This window comes from Artemia franciscana, chromosome 5 (genome assembly GCF_032884065.1).
Source record: "Artemia franciscana chromosome 5, ASM3288406v1, whole genome shotgun sequence".
NCBI lineage: Eukaryota > Metazoa > Arthropoda > Branchiopoda > Anostraca > Artemiidae > Artemia > Artemia franciscana.
The window spans coordinates 58,312,109-58,329,079 of NC_088867.1; the positions used below are offsets into that span (position 1 = coordinate 58,312,109).

General features: G+C 36.3%; 3 protein-coding genes across 4 annotated transcripts in view; 2 read left to right on the forward strand and 1 right to left on the reverse strand.

The window, feature by feature from the left end:
• Window positions 1–8,056, reverse strand: part of LOC136027640 (uncharacterized) — a 41,555-nt gene extending 33,499 nt beyond the window's left edge. For both annotated transcript variants that reach the window (XM_065705065.1, XM_065705066.1), the window contains exon 1: window positions 7,944–8,056. The gene's annotated coding sequence lies outside the window, so the exon portion shown is untranslated. The remainder of the gene's footprint in view (window positions 1–7,943) is intronic.
• The window catches only part of LOC136027639 (uncharacterized), a 203,604-nt gene extending 189,189 nt beyond the window's left edge, over window positions 1–14,415 (forward strand). The window contains exon 2 of the transcript XR_010617643.1: window positions 14,162–14,415. The gene's annotated coding sequence lies outside the window, so the exon portion shown is untranslated. The remainder of the gene's footprint in view (window positions 1–14,161) is intronic.
• The window catches only part of LOC136027642 (uncharacterized), a 242,873-nt gene that overhangs the window by 200,651 nt on the left and 25,251 nt on the right, over window positions 1–16,971 (forward strand). The window lies entirely within an intron of this gene.

Genomic DNA, 16,971 nt, shown 5'->3' on the forward strand with positions numbered 1-16,971 from the left:
TAACGCTTTTCAGCTCTACCGTTATTTTTTTTTGTTTTTATTAAACCCGATTTTCTTTTTAAGTTTCTTTGCCCTCCTAAAAACAACATACATTGGAATCTAATGTTTTTCAGCACTACCGTGCTTTTTTTTAATTTTTTTTTTTTAAGCCCAATTTTTTTAGTTTCTTGCCCTCATATAACAAACATATATTGCAATCTAACGTTTTTCGGCACTATATATATATATATATATATATATATATATATATATATATATATATATATATATATATATATATATATATATATATATATATATATATATATATATATATATATATATATATATTTATATCAAACAGTTTGTGGCAACGAACTGTAGTAAGGAGCAACCCGGCTCAATAGTAACCAAAACTCTAAAAAACGGAATTTTGATGCCAATAGTTAGGGGTAAGTGGTATATGCAGGGACGGGGTATAAGGTGGGACACAGTACTTATCTGCCATCTAACTTTCTTTTAAAAATCCAATAAAGCCACCTAGTATAGTTCATTCAATGGCGGACATAACAGTTCTATCATTTTGGTAAGTTGCTATTTTCGTTTTTGAGAAAATCGACTTCAAAGTTTCGGCTATACCCCCAAAAAAAATTTTGGGCAATAGTTTTTTGTGCTTTATTTTGTAACGGTTTGCAGAAATTGTGTGTGTAAGATAGCAAACGAAAGCTAAAACATCAGGCCACGTCGTGTGGTCATCTGGTGGAAAAATATGCAACAGTAAAAAAAATCGGACACAATTTGCAAGTAGAGGTCGCATGGTATATACTGGGACAAGGACAAGTGGTATGAAGTGGGACATGTCCCAGTATATACCACATGAATTCTTACAGTTCAGTCCATACATTGCGTCTTTTCTTATCTGTTTTTACTTGTATCCTAATGATAAAAATAGCTTATACATCTTTTTTTTTATCAGATTTGACATCAGAATAGAAGAAAATGCCACAATTTCCAAGAGCTAAGTGGGAGGAATATTCTAATTCGGTTGCTGAAAAGAAAGTTGACCAGCATTTCATGATTAAAGCAGCTATTGTAGACCTAGAGGCTGGCTTACCAATTAGGGCAGTGGCGGAGAAACACGGAGTGTCACGTTCAGCCCTTCACAGACACTACCAAAAGTATTCAAAACTCAGTGATGACGAAAAAGCGAATTACAGTGGTGCTCAAAAGTTCGGATTTGCTACTATTTTTACGCCTGAAGAAGAAGCATCGCTCTCTCAATACCTGCTGCAAGCGAGCAGAATGTGTTATGGTTTGACCAGTCGAGACACCAGAACCCTTGCTTACAACTACGCCGTTGCAAACAACAAGACTGTCCCAGACAGCTGGATAGACTCTAAACAAGCCGGTATAGACTGGTTAGCTGGATTTCGGGCTCGAAACCCAGAGCTTTCGCTTAGAAAGCCAGAGGCAACAAGTTTGGGGCGTGCCACAAGCTTTAACAAGCACAATGTACAGGATAGCTACGTCCGTGGAAAAAATGAAGATATTAGACAATTTTATGATTGCACATGGTATAGAATATGATTAAAGGCTCTTTTCCTATTGAGTTTTTCTCCAATTTGCAGTCAGTTTTGAAGAAAACTCCATTTACAGCAAGCAACATATTCAACTGTGATAAAACCTCAGTCACCACTGTTCATGCTCCTCCAAAGGTTTTTGCCAAGAAGGGTAGAAAAATAGTGGGCAAAGTAACCTCAGCTGAGCGTGGCGTGCTTGTGACTATGGTTGGAACCATCTCTGCCAGCGGGCAGTACCTTCCCCCCTACCTTATATTCCCATGCAAGAAATTTCAGCCTCACATGCTGACTGGTGCTCCTCCTAACTCTGCTGGAGGAGCCTCGCCTACCGGATGGGTAAACCAAGAACTGTTTCTGGAATATCTCAAACATTTCAAGACTTACTCGCATGCTTCCCCTGAAAGCCCGAAGCTTCTGATAATGGACAACCAACATCTGTTCTGCAGTTGTGCAGTTTGCGAAAGAGTCTGGTATCACTTTACTAACAATACCACCTCACTGCAGCCACAGGTTGCAGCCATTGGACATTTGCGTGTATTTTCCCTTCAAATGCCAATACAACACGGCTATGGACAACTGGATGCTGTCCAACCCAGGGAAGACCGTGACGATATACGAGATTGCATCTCTTGTTGGACAAAGCCTCCCTGTATCTTTCACGCCAAACAACATAATGAGGGGCTTCGAGAAGACAGGGATATGGCCTTACAATCCAGACATCTTTACAGAAAATGATTTTCTTACCTCTGCTGTAACTGACAGACCTGCACCTGATGCTTTGAATCCAGTTGAACCTGGAAACAACCTGGCCGAAACCCCAAGTACAAGTGGGCCTCAACAATCCTCTACACCCGTTTCAGTTCCTGTGACGCCAGAACAAGTTCGGCCATACCCGAAAGCCAAGCCGCGTGTACTGAGTGGCAGAGGCAGGAAGAAAGGCTCTACAAAGATTCTTACTGACACTCCTGTGAAAAGACAGATTGAAGAACAAGAAGCCGAAAGAAAAGATAAGAAAGCACGGGGTGGCAGGGCTAGAGGAAAAGTTGGGACTGTTGGAAGAGCTGGAAAAGCAAAAAAAGACCAGACAACAAAAAAGCTATTTGTGGATTCAGAAGGAAGTGATGATGAAAAAATGATTCTTGATGGTGATAGTGATGACTCCATGAAACTAGGTGAATCAGAAGATGAAAGTGAGAAAGAGGAAGAGATCTTTGACAGTGTCTCTACAGGAGATTTTGTTAAAGTTGTTTACAAAGGAGAGTATTTTCCTGGGTCTGTCCAAGAGAAAAACAAGAACAGTGTCAGAGTGAGTGTCATGTGCATGGCCGGTCTAAGAAAGTGGAAGTGGCTAGACCAAGAAGACTCAATATTTTATCCAAGGGAAGACATTTTGAAAAAGTTGTCGCCTCCTACCACAGCACCCGGTACAGCTTCCAGAGCAGCGTCATACTTCATGTTTGTTTGCTGACTGGTAGTCTAGTCTTGTGCCTAAGATATTTTTACTTTTGAAGTCGAATTTTTAATGTAGTTTTTATACGATGAATAGTAGAAGTTTTCTACCAATACATGAATCTTTTTACTATGTCCCAGAGTATACCACCCCGTATCCCAAGATATACCACCCCTGGTACTTAGTGGGACAAATGGTATAAGCAGGGACCCCCCCCCCTTTTTTTTATTCTAGCTATACAAGAAAAATCTGAAAAATCACAGTTTATGCAGCAGTTCCGGGGCTTTCATTTGAGCCATAAACCATTTTTCTACTCCAATGTTAACCATGCATTTTGGAGGTTTTCCAAAATCCATCCCTGCATATACCACTCTCCCCTACATCAAAAGAATCGCATTTTAATTCTGATTTTAATTTATAAGTTTCATCAAGTTTAGTCTTACCCACCCAAAGTTACGAGCCTGAGAAAATTTGCCCTATTTTAGAAAATAGGGGGAGACACCCCCTATAAGTCACAGAATTTTAACGAAAATCATACCATCAGATTCAGCGTATTAGAGAACAATACTGTACAAGTTCCAAGCTCCTATCTACATAAGTGTGGAATTTGTATTTTATGCCAGAAGACAAATCACGGATGTGTGTTTATTTGCCTTTTTTTTCAAAGGTGATCATATCCACCCATTGATCCTAAAATTTTGCGAGAGGGCTCATTCGAGCGGAAATGAAAAGTTCTGGTGCCCTTTTTAAGTGACCAAAAAAATTGGAGGGCACCTAGGCCCCTTCCCACGCTCATTTTTTTTTCCCAAGGTCGTCGGATCTAAATTCTGAGATAGCCATTTTATTCAGCATAGTCGAAAAACCTTATAACTTTGTCTTTGGGGACGACTTACTCCCCAACAGTCCCCGTGGGAGGAACTGCAAGTTACAAACTTTGACCAGTGTTTGCATATAGTTATGGTTATTGAGAAAGTGTACAGACGTTTTCAGGGGGACTTTTTTGGTTGGGAGGAGGGGTTACGAATAGGGGGTTATGTGGTGTAAACTTTACATAGAGGAATTTGTCATAGGAGAAGATTTCCATGAAGGTGGCGCAGCATTTTCTAGCATTATTTAAAAAAAAACAAAGAAAAAATTAATATGAAAAAGTTTTTTCAACTGAAAGTGAGAAGCAGCATTAAAACTTAAAACGAACAGATAATATTACGCATATAAGGGGTTCACCTCCTCTTAATACCTCACTCTTTACGCTAAAGTATTTTTAGTATTTTCAACTATTTATTCTATGGCCTTTGTGATTCAGGGGTCATTCTTAAAGAATTAGGACAAAATTTAAGCTTTAGTGTAAAGAGCGAGGTATTGACGAGTGAGCAAACCCTCTCATATACTTAATAAAAATATACAAATATAGAAGTTTGTTACGTAAGCTAATTCGTAAGTTACGTAGCCTATATCTTTTACGAATGAAAACGTTCGTAAAAAACTAAAAGTTCTAGTTGCCTTTTTCAGTACCCAAAAATTGGAAGGCAACTTGGCCTCCTCCCCCCTCCTTTTTTCTCGAAATCATTCGATCAAAACTATGGGAAAGCCATATAGCCAAATAAATAAATATGCAAATTTCGTTTTAATTATTCATCTGCAGAGCCAAAATCAAAACATGGATTAAATAAAAAACGTTCAGAAATTAAATAAAAACAAGAGCTAGGAGCTCATATGGCACTTGTGACGAGGCGAGAAGAGCTAAGAGCCAAGAGATCATATGGTATGAGCTCTAACAAAATTCTATGAATCAATAGATTGATTTAAAAAGGAAAATAAGCGGCTTAATGCCGGTCAGGATTTAAAATAAGAGCTCTGAGTCACGATGTCCTTCTAAATATCAAAATTCATTAAGATCCGATCATCCACTCATAAGTTATAAATACCTAATTTTTCCTCTCCCTTTAGCCCCCCAGGGGGTCGAATCTGGGAAAACGACTTTATCAAGTCAAATTGTACAGCTCCCTGACACACCTATCAATTTTCATTGTCCTAGCACGTCCAGAAGCACCAACTCGCCAAATCACTGAACCCCTCCCCCCAACTCCCCCAAAGAGAGCGAATCCAGTACGATTCTGTCAATCACGTATCAAGGACATTTGTTTATTATTAGTAATTTAAAGGGAACCTCAACAATTATGTGTAGTAGGTAGGTAGTATGGTCACATATTTTTATCTAAAATCTGGTCTTGGTTATAGTTCTAATAAATCTGTTGAAAAATTAATCTATAAAAGCCACTGAGTGAGCAAAGCTTTGTGTTGTCCAAAAAAACTGGTCTTGAACCATCTCTCAATGTCATTTATTCATTGTGCCTTTTTTTAGAGGTCAACCCGTAATAGTGGTAGTGATTATTTATTTTCAAATGCTACAGAGAAAATCCATTGGCAGCAATTGCAAGGATATACTACTACCAAAATAAGCGCAAGAAATATAAGGTATAAGGAGTCGGGGAGTGAAACTGTGTACCACAAACAATAAAAATGCACAACATTATGATCCTGGATCAAAAATTTTCATGTTCTTGATAACAATCACAAATAAATTAATAAACAAATTTAAGAAAAGATCTAATACCATTATTATCAATTTTATTTCTATTCAATTTCAATTCATCTCAGAGGTATAGTTACTGAGCAGCCTCCTTTTTAGCTCATGCTTGAATTGGTCAATCTGGACTTCCTTGATACTTGGTACTGATGCATCCAAGGAGAAAATGCCCCCCCCCCCAAGATTTTTTCTGCCAACCTCATTCATTTTTTTCTCTTGTAGATTCTTTTTTTAATAAATTTGTCAATTTTGTCAATTATTGGTGCCCTAATGCTTATTGACACCCTTGTCACATTACCCTCCCAGATTTCTCCCCAAGATTTTGCTCTTGATCCCCTCTCTGATCTCAGTACCTAGGTTTAACCTAGCTTTAATCAGATCCCATACCTAGGACCAGTCAGGCTAGAGATCCTCCACCTGAAAATTAAGTGCTAAGAAAAGTGACAACATAGCCTTGGATCTGGACTCCCTTTTGACCATTGTGCATCAATGGACATGCTGACAATGTCAGAAAGACTGACGGACTAAATCTTATGGATCAAAGGGGGCTATGAACAGCCACCTGAAATGTTTTGACTCTAAATGCACCTGCAAAAAGAACCTACTCTTTGAAGAACTATGCAAGAATAAAGTTTTGGTTGCAGGTCTTACAGAAACCCATCTTGCCAGAAGCAGAGAAGAGCAAATAGGCAATAGTGACTCATTGCTCTGGTTTGGAGGAAGCACAAGAAGGAATGGTGTTGGCCTTTTTCTAAACAGCCTTGCAAGAAAAACCTTACTTTTACACAAAGTTGTAGCTGACAGATTAATAAAGGCCTGCTTTTGACACAAGCATGGCACATGACAGTCATCTTGCCTAACTAGGCAACAGGGGCAAATACTACTATAACTGATACCCTGAACTTTTTAGTCATAAAATGAGCAATTAGTATTCTATTATTATTACCTTCCCAGCCTAAACAAGACTTAGCAGCTTCCTTATTCATCATAAGCCCTACTCCTGGTCTATGTACCCCATCCTTCCTACCTGAGTAAACAAATTCTATGTCACCTAATTTCATGCTTCCTACCCTTGGGATATGAGTTTCTGAAACTCCTAATAAATCCAGTTCAAACTGTCTGAATTTGTCAGTCAAAATGTTGATGTGATAGTCATTTTTTAACATTGTAACATTCCAAGTTCCAATTTTCATGTTCTTTAAATCTTTGAAATTATTTTGGCCTCAGGAAAAGAAATGATCCTGGATTCCAGTGCAGGACAGGGACCAACATATCTTTTCAAGTATACACTGAAGCACTTTAACCAGCTTAGAACCAGATAGCAAGAAGTCCCTGGGACCTCCAGTAAGTTGGAGGCTTTGTGCAATCCTGGGCCCATCTTGGTTACAACATGGTTTTCAGCACTTGATGATGCTCTTGTATCAGCAAGAGTTGAAATCCTGCACAGACAGTCCCAAGACTATTACCTCTGATTCATTATATATTCATGCCTACAAATATTATGCTACTACAGGGAGGCCACACATAGTAGATAGAATAGCTGGGAAAAAGTTTTTTACCTCAAAAATGCCCATCAAAACCAACCAAGCCAAGAAAAATATGCAATAATCAGAATCCTGTGTGAGTGCTGTGTTGTTGACAAAACAACATTTTACCTTAATTTTCAGTTACTAGTTGCCTTTTCTCTGCCTTTAATTCTGAAAATGTATAATTCCTGTTGTTTGAATAGAATTTTGAGCCATATTAATGTTTTTTTTTCAAAATTTAGGAAAAGTATTTGCAAATCTATAAAACCTTATAAAATGGAAAAAAAAGAAGTCAATTAAGAAGAAGATCTATTTTGCAAGGTTTCACTTTTATAACACACATATTTTTAAAGGTCATCAAAAGTCAGGGCCCTCTAGAGGGAGAAGGAGTGGAGGTAGTTGCTTCAAGATACCTTCCCAGGACATACTTTAGTCTGTAGATTCATCCCTGAAAGTTTCATTTTCCTAACCTAAACCCTTTCTGAGATAGCAAGAAGTCAATTAACTAGAATTTCACCCCTTCCTGGGACATACTTTAACCTCTAGACCCATCCCTGAAAGTTTCATTTTCTTTAACTAAACCCTTTCCGAGATAGCAAGAAGTCAATTAACTAGAATTTTACCCAAGTTTTGAGTAGTAGTACCTGAATACTAACATCCAACTCTAAGTTTTAACATCATTTACTAAAGAGGTGTAGGCTAAACCGACACCATCAGTTTATTTCGAAAAAGTGAAATTAGCAACCTAATGATTCCCTATCTTTCCCTTTATAAAAAATGATAAACTCTAAAAGACAAGGTAGAACAAGCATTCAACTTACGAAATAGGAATATTAAGAATGTGGCCTGCCCTACCCTCCCACCATTTTTCTTCCAAAAATAATGATGTTGCTGCTGCTAGTGTTTCCACTTCCCAGGCTTTGGAATTCGGTGTGGCGTACCTAAAATTTTGTAGAAAATGGCTAGATGGCGTTAGAATTAAACCATTCTACAATGGTCTATCGACTCGATTGATCATAAGACGATTTAAAGCAATATTTTCTTTAAAACTGCAAAAGAGTAATGAGGTGTTGTTTGATCTCGTGGTAATAATGACGGTTACAAAATATTGCAGTCGTTGCAAATGCAGCATTTGCAGTGGTTCTTGTAAATCGCTAGTATACCAATATGGTATACTCTTGAGATAGCGGCGATTCTGAAATATTGCAAAAGCGGCATTTGCAGTAGATACTGCAATTCTGCAGCACCTCTGAATCCGAATGCTCACATAAGGGAAGAACTATTTTCTTGTATTAATTAAATTGGCATTTGGTTTTTATGCCTACGTTTGAACAAGATATGTTTAGACACGAATATATTGCCTGACACGCGCGTAGACACACAAGCTAAGCTAGACGCGCATGAGAACAGGGCTTTAAGAAATACACTTTCAATATACTCAATTATTATTGATGGAATCCTATTCTATTTAATCAGGTAAGATAAGATAAGATAATATTTATTTGCAAAAGAACTATCACAAGCTCTAAAGAGCCGAATTCGCTTTATATGTCACTAAAAGCTAAGAAAAAAATCAAAATAGTACATTAAGTCAAACACTTAAAATTAAAAGGAATAAAAAAGCAAAATCATCAAAGAATAAATCATCAAAGATAAACTTAACAATTAAATTACAAAAACATTGCAGTAAAAAGGGGAATTTGGCAATTACATGATCACGAATTATTATTAAGGTGTTTCAGAATAAATGGTATAAAACTTTTGCGAAACCTTTCCGTAACAGCATGAATCGGAGAGTAAGTTGGGATTGCTAAGGAGGCTGACCGGGGGAGTCGGAGTCTAATGGGATTGTGAAAATCAGGGAGTAAGTCCTCAGTGCGGGGATTGGAAATGACTGATTTAGCGAAAAGCAGGCAGATTTTTTCCCTCCTTTCTTTTAAGGTGGTAATGCGCGCAGCTTTAAGGAGGAAGGAGTATGGAATTTTGCCTTCTTTGTAAATGATCCTGAGCGAACGCTTTTGGACCGACTCGATTTTGTCACTAAGTTCATTTGAAAGTTGCGAATGCCAGACCGGACATGGATATTCCAATAATGGTCTGATAAAGGATAAGTAAACACGGAGGAAATGTATCTTAGGACAATTAAATTTGTTTAGTAGCTTAAAAATGGACAGTGAAACATTTGCTTGTTTAACTATGTTGGATACATGTGTTTCCCACTTAAGATCATTAGAAATTGTGACACCAAGAAGCTTAACATGTTTCACTAGCATTTCGCTTGGGATCGGATCGCAAAAAGCAGGAGTAGATGTCAAGAAGTTGATTGTCATTATCTGTGATTTAGTGGGATTTACTGTCATATTTAGATTCTTGGATTTATCCGAACATTGGGTTAGGATTTCAACGGGGTCACTTTTAATATTCCTATGACATACTTCAAGGATCGACAAGTCATCAATATATTTCCATCGTTGGGGGAACTCCTTGCCAATTTCGTTAATCATGACAAGAAATAATAGTGGTCCCAATAAGGTTCCTTGAGGTATTCCACAGTACCTAGGGAGGGGGTTAGAGAAGGTATTTTTGTATTTTACAACTTGTGATCTGTCTGAAAGGAACGATATAACAATATTTACTAAGAGTGGGTCAATTTCAAAATTATCATGTAGTAAACGTAGCATCATCCTAGTAAAGCACTTAAAATTGGACTAAAAACAACAAATCAAATATTTGGTTAAAATGATTAAAGCAACTGATACGCATCTGCAAACGAAGGATACAAGCCTAGGATCGCATCAGTAGAAAACGTTGATTTAATTCTAATCTATTGAATTCAGTACTTTTCATCACAATAAATCAATAAAGCACACTTTGGTCTTCAAACAACAATTCAGGAACAGCGGCAGTTTCAAATATCCAATGCAACTCAAAACAGAAACTTTTGATCTTCCACCCTAGACATACATCATTAATATTTTGAAGCATTAGCCTAGGATCGTATCGATTCATAGATTGATTGAATTCTAATCTACTTAATTAGGTGCTTTTCATCACAATAAATCAATAAAGCACACTTTGGTCTTCAAACAACAATTCAGGAACAGTGGAAGTTTCAAATATCCAATGCAACACAAAACAGAAACTTGTCCTATTATAGACTAAATTTGATCACTCATGTACACTCTTCAAATGTTGCAGATGCTCGTACTTCCTTTAGCCGTTTCTCTAGTTCATGATCAACCATCAGCAATGAAGAATGCATAATCAACCTCTTCGTCCCGCATTTGGGACGCAAGATGGCAGATAAGGTCTGCGTCGACAATCTATTTTGTTTATTAGTCTTCACTTCTTTTAAAGTACTGAAAACTTGTTCTGCAATACCATTCGAGATAGGCAATGAAAAGAAAAAGTAAATAACGTGCCTTAGATTTACGAACCTTGGTCAGCCACTTGGGGTAACAATGGACAAAATTAATCTCCAATATTCTACTGGCGACTGATACACATCCTTCAGGACATCATCAGAGCTTTGTTCACACCATTCCGAGTCAATGGCAGCTCTAAGACATGTAGGAGGGAAACGCTTAACTAGAAGTGGTGCAAGACTAGAAGAATTGAGCTTAGCAGCATTTGAAGGCTCTATAAGACAGGACATCTTATTCAAATCATCATCAAATACGAGCTTGGTTTTGGTCTATGGAACTGCTCCCTTGTAAAATTCTCTTACTGTGAGGTATACCTTCATCATTTCATTATGGTCTACCTTAGGGTCACGCTCTACAGGCTCTAAAATAGTGAGTCTAAGCCATGTAACTTACTATAAACATGTTAATAAATAATCAGTAATTAATATAATTAGTTACTTAATTAACTACTCCCTTTTCATTTGATTTGAGATGGTTGAAAAAGAAAAAAAATTCGATAAACTCCACCATTTTTAAGTGAAATGAGAAAAGACAATGTTGGTTCTTCTGTTTCCCATTCATGATGTTTTAGTTGAAGAGCAAATGCCACATAAAGGAATGAATGAACTAGGTCTAAGTTGTGGCTCCGGGATTTCGCTGAATGGTGCTGTTCGCAGTCACACCTATTATGTCCAATTAAAAAGAAAAAAAAATAGGCAAAAAATCGCCAAAAATCGGTAGAAAATCGGTATTTCGGTAGGCTTGAAATTTATTCGGTTAAAAGTCCGAAAATCGGTAGATCTACCGGTAAATCGGTAGAAGTTGAAACACTGGCTGCTGCTAATAATTACATTAAACTGAGATACGGAGAAAGAGTGTCATCTATTCTTTCTGTTAAAGTCCAGGAACTAGTTATTGAGAACAAGAAGTAAATTCTTACCAAAACTTAACGTATTTTATAATTTGTTGAAAATAAACGTCTGTTTTAGTGATATCATTATTTGGGAGATAAAAACTTATCACTAAATGCCATTTTTCGTGAGCTGGAATGAAGGGTTAGGTTAGCTCTCCATTTTTATTCTCGTTATTTGCCTGATACTGTGAAGTGTCTCTGGATAGTGACTTTTAGCACACATTCAAATTATGACACTGACGACTCTAACAAAACTTGGAATTTTGACATTATTCTTTGTTATCATTAATTCTTACAAAATCAATACTGATATAGATCAATAACGCTGAATTTATTGAAACTTATTGTGATAATGGAAGCGTAGTCAATATTTTAAATATCGTCCTTTAACTGTCATTATTCTTGACAAGTCTTTACACATTTCACTATTCAGTCTTACTTCCCATCGTTTTTCTTCACGACTGGGACTGTTTCGTCGCTAAGACGTTGATTTTTGCGATTAGCCCCTTAAGATATTTCCTGATCTCTGATAATAGGAATCGGACATTTGGGGAGTAGTTTTATGTCTTTCGCTTGAAAAATTAATTTTGTCTATAGCTAAATCCATTAGTAAGAATGGCATTTTCTGTATATATTTATTTATCTAAATCCTCAAACAAAAATATGTTGCAGCAAAAGCTTAAAAACATATTTTATCAGTGCGATTGCTGATAATATCGAATCCCTCTACTGCAAAACAATTTCGTTAAGTAGGATGAATCTACTCTGCGTCCCATCTATGGGGTGTAAATCTAACCTACGCCTACTCCATGTCCGTGTTCCATAGTTTTAATACTTTCTAAGCAGCCAATTTAACTAGATCAAAATGCTCGAAATATTTAGACAAAAACTGTGCGAACCTCTTTTAATTAAACTTTGCAGATGAACCTCTTGTTTATCTCCAAAAATTCAAAATTTAAACAAATGGCGAGTAAAGAACAAAAAATTTTCTCGAGAGGGCTTTGCTACTGGTACCAGAGGGCTAATATATAATGATAGCGGTTTTATGACCAGAGGTTTTATGAATGGATAGTAAAACGTAGAGTTTTAGAGATTTGCAGACAATGGGTTGCGGGATAATGAAGTTTGACTCCTTCACCTTAAAAAAATTAATTTGTTGAAAATATGACTGCACACAAGGATCCATTTCTGTGCGAGGGAGAGGGCGCTTATTAGTTGAATCATTTTAGCTGGCAAAAAGTGCAAAAACTACCGTACATTATGAAGATAGTCTTAATAAGGAAATTTTGGCAAGCAGGGGAGTTTGAGCCTTTAAGCTCACGTACCTGACTGACAAAAGAGAGAGAAGTTTATTAATATTAAATAGAAGACAATACAAAATACAATTGAAAATCGAATTACAATACACTTAATTCCCCTCGAAAGGCTTCATGGCCAGAGATACAAGGGGGATAAGAAAAAAAATAATATATAAGCAATAAATTAAATATAGGCAATATATTTATGGGGGATAAAATACAAGCAACAAATAGGAGAAAAAAAACATAGAGAACATACCTGAGGCCTAGGAATCAAGTGCAGAGAAGACAACCACACACCACGAACAGAACACAGGGGACATCAACTCCTCAGAGAAAAAAAAAAATGTTATTCTATTTGATTCTTTATTAAATGATCCTTAAGAATCCTTTTAAAAGTCCCAAACGAGTGGCATTTCTGCACTGAAGAAGGTAGTGAACTCCACACCTGTTGACAAGCAATGTGAGGATTGAAATCTGATCAAATAGTAGGGGTAGGCGGAATGTAGAGACGTATAGTTGACAACTGTGCGCTAACTTTCAGGAAAAAGAGACAGAAGGAATAATATCCCTTATTTTTCTGCAATTTTGAGCCACTTGTCTTAAATTAAAAAAATAATAGAACGATATCCACCTTGGGAAAAATGGTGACTCTTCTCATCAGCAAACGGTTTGAAGAAATCTCGAAGGAAGTTCTGAAAGGTAAATCCAGTACACTTCTCGAGAGGAGGTTCAAGCGAAAAAAAAATCATTTTTTGTTGTTGAAGAACAAGGACTAAAAATGACTCGGAGTACTTGATACAAATGAATAACTTTTCAAGAAAGAAGTCCAACTGTGAGGTTTGTCACCGGCCTGCGACAGTTGGCTTACCATACGTGCCGTAAGAGTTTTATTCGTTACTTATCATTTTATAATAGTTATTGTATACAAGCATTCCTTTTTATGTTAATTGACCAGAAATTGACGAACAAATCAAGCTTAAATACAGATTAAGAAAATTTTTAAGAAAAAATTCACCTACAAGGAAAACGAAAGTAAATCCTCCAAATGAAGGATGGTAATAGGATACCCACCCCAAAATGAACATGCAAGACCTCGTACGACAGTTTGATGATTCCTTGCTTGAAATATATATTTTGTGCCCCCCCCCCTTTTTAAGGAAAAGATTCCAATGACTCGTTACCAAAAAAAGGAGAAGAAAAACATACGCCAGGTCTTTGAGCAAGCCTTCAATCAGGCTTAGGACTGTCGCGAAAAACAAGTTGCTAGAGCCACAAACACATATGTGTATGCACAAAACTTAAAAAAACGTAAAAAAAAGAAAAACTAGGGAAAACTGAAAAATTACATATTAATAAGTAAACAAGCTGATGTTAAGCACCTTTTTTAGTTGTAAGATACGCTATTCTCTTTTCTTTTTTAGGTTGAAAGACTTCGGTTGGCAACATCTCTTCTCATTATGGAAGAAAACATCAATTTAAAAGCAAACGAAGTTGGAATGGCTCATAGATCGTTTAATATCTGGTAAATATGAGTCTCTAGTAAACAAGTTTTAGTTCATGAATTTCAACTTTAGTGAAAGAATATGGAATATATGACAGATTCTGTGATAATGTGTTTACTGTTGTATGCAAATGAATTGTTTCTGGTTTGAAATAATAAACCAAAATAAGATAAAAGCAACCTATGTCTTGACTCAGCTTTATATTTAATACCGATGTTCAGAAACAGCTTAATATCAGTTAGCGATTTTTTTCCGTGTTTTGTTTTCCACGTTTTCTTAGAGTGGTTCCTTCTGAAGAAATTCCTAAAATTTATTCGAAAGATTTAACCCAAAATTTTTATTTAGTTTAAGAAATGCTCGTACATGATGCGTGAAACTTGACCTGATCGTTTTTTTCATATTTAAGAATATCTCATGTTTGATGGTTATTATTTATCTTCGTGACCTACACAAGAGCTCTAAAACTTGCTATTTACTTTCCAAGAAAACTCCGACATTTCTAAACGTAAGGTGTAAACGAGGATGATAATGTGGATGACCGTTTAACAAAAAATGATTGTTATCAGGAGAAATATCATGCAATGCATGCTTCAGTCAATTAGTTTATCAAACAGTTCGTGATAACGAACTGTAGTAAGGAGCGACCCGGCTCAATAGTAACCAAAACTCTAAAAAATTGAACTTTGATATCAATAGCTACATCAAAAGAATCGCATTTTAATGCTGATTTTAAATATATAAGTTTCATCAAGTTTAGTCTTACCCATCAAAAGTTACGAGCCTGAGAAAATTTGCCTTATTTAGGAAAATAGGGGGAAACACCCCCTAAAAATCGTAGGATCTTCACGAAAATGACACCATCAGATTCAGCGTATCAGAGAACCCTACTGTAGAAGTTTCAAGCTCCTATCTACAAAAATGTGGAATTTTGTATTTTTTGCCAGAAGACAAATCACGGGTGCGTGTTTATTTGTTTGTTTGTTGTTTTTTTTTTTTTTTTTTTCTCCAGGGGTCATCGTATCGACCAAGTGGTCCTAGAATGTTGCAAGAGGGCTCATTCTAACGGAAATGAAAAGTTCTAGTGCCCTTTTTAAGTGACCAAAAAAATTGGAGGGCATCTAGGCCCCCTCCCACGCTCATTTTTTTCCCAAAGTCAACGGATCAAAATTTTGAGATAGCCATTTTGTTCAGCATAGTCGAAAACCATAATAACTATGTCTTTGGGGATGACTTACTCCCCCAAAATCCCTGGGGGGGCTGCAAGTTACAAACTTTGTCCAGTGTTTACATATAGTAATGGTTATTGGGAAGTGTACAGACGTTTTCACGGGGATTCTATTTTGTTTGGGTGTGGGGCTGAAGAGAGGGGGCTATGTTGGAGGATCTTTCCTTGGAGGAATCTGTCATGGGGGAAGAAAAATTCAATGAAAAGGGCACAGGATTCTCTAGCATTACTATAAGAAACCAATGAAAAATAAACATGAAAACGTTTTTTGAAGAAGTAGTATTGAAACTTAAAACGAACAGAGATTATTACGCATATGAGGGGTTCTAAAAATACTTTAGCATAAAGAGCGAGGTATTTAGGAGGAGATAAATACCTTGCTCTTTATGCTAAAGTATTTTTAGTAATTTCAACTATTTATTCTACGGCCTTTCTGATTCAGGGGTCATTCTTAAAGAATTGGGAATTACTAACGATTTAGTGTAAAGAGCGAGGTATTAACGAGGGTACAAACCCCCTCGTATACATAATAAAAATATAAGGTTATGAAAGTTTGTTACGTAAGTTAATTCTTAAGTTACGTATATTTTTTACTAATAAAAACGTTCATTAAAAATTAGAAGTTCTAGTTGCCTTTTTAAGTAACCGAAAAATTGGAGGGCAACTAGGCCTCCTTCTCCACCCCTTATTTCTCAAAATCGTCTGATCAAAACTAAGAGAAAGCCATTTAGCCAAAAAAAGAATTAATATACAAATTTCATTTTAATAATTTGTGTGCGGAGAGCCAAAACCAAACATGCATTAATTCAAAAACGTTCAGAAATTAAATAAAAAAAACTAATTATTTCAGCTGAAAGTAAGGAGCGACATTAAAACTTAAAACGAACAGAAATTACTCCGTATATGAAATGAGTTGTCCCCTCCACAATCCCTTGCTCTTTACGCTAAAGTTTGACTCTTTGCCACAATTCTACTTTTTAAAACAATTAAAAGCTTTAGCGTAAAGAGCGAGGGATTTTGGAGGGGACAACTCATTTCATATACGGAGTAATTTCTGTTCGTTTTAAGTTTTAATGTCGCTCCTTACTTTCAGCTGAACAAAATTAGTTTTTTTTTATTTAATCTTATTTCAAAAGCAAACACTTTTTATATCTATTACCTAACTTAAGCATATCAGTTCAAAACAGGGATGAAATCTTTTAATCGACAGTGAACAGATATAAAAAATTCTAACTGGATATTTCGAACACTTATACAGTGCTCATCATCAGTAGTAAAACCTACTTCGAAATATCCAGTTAAAAAATTTAATATCTGTTCACTGTCGATTAAAAGGTTTCATCCCTATTTTGAACTGTTATACTTTCGTCATGGAAAGGCAATGTTGTCTTCGAAGTTATCTAATTACCTAACTTGCAATTCCAATTTGGTTCTAACAATAAAATTCCAAATTGGACCAAAAATTTATATTTCAAACAAAAGAGCTTCCATTTCGGTGAAATTT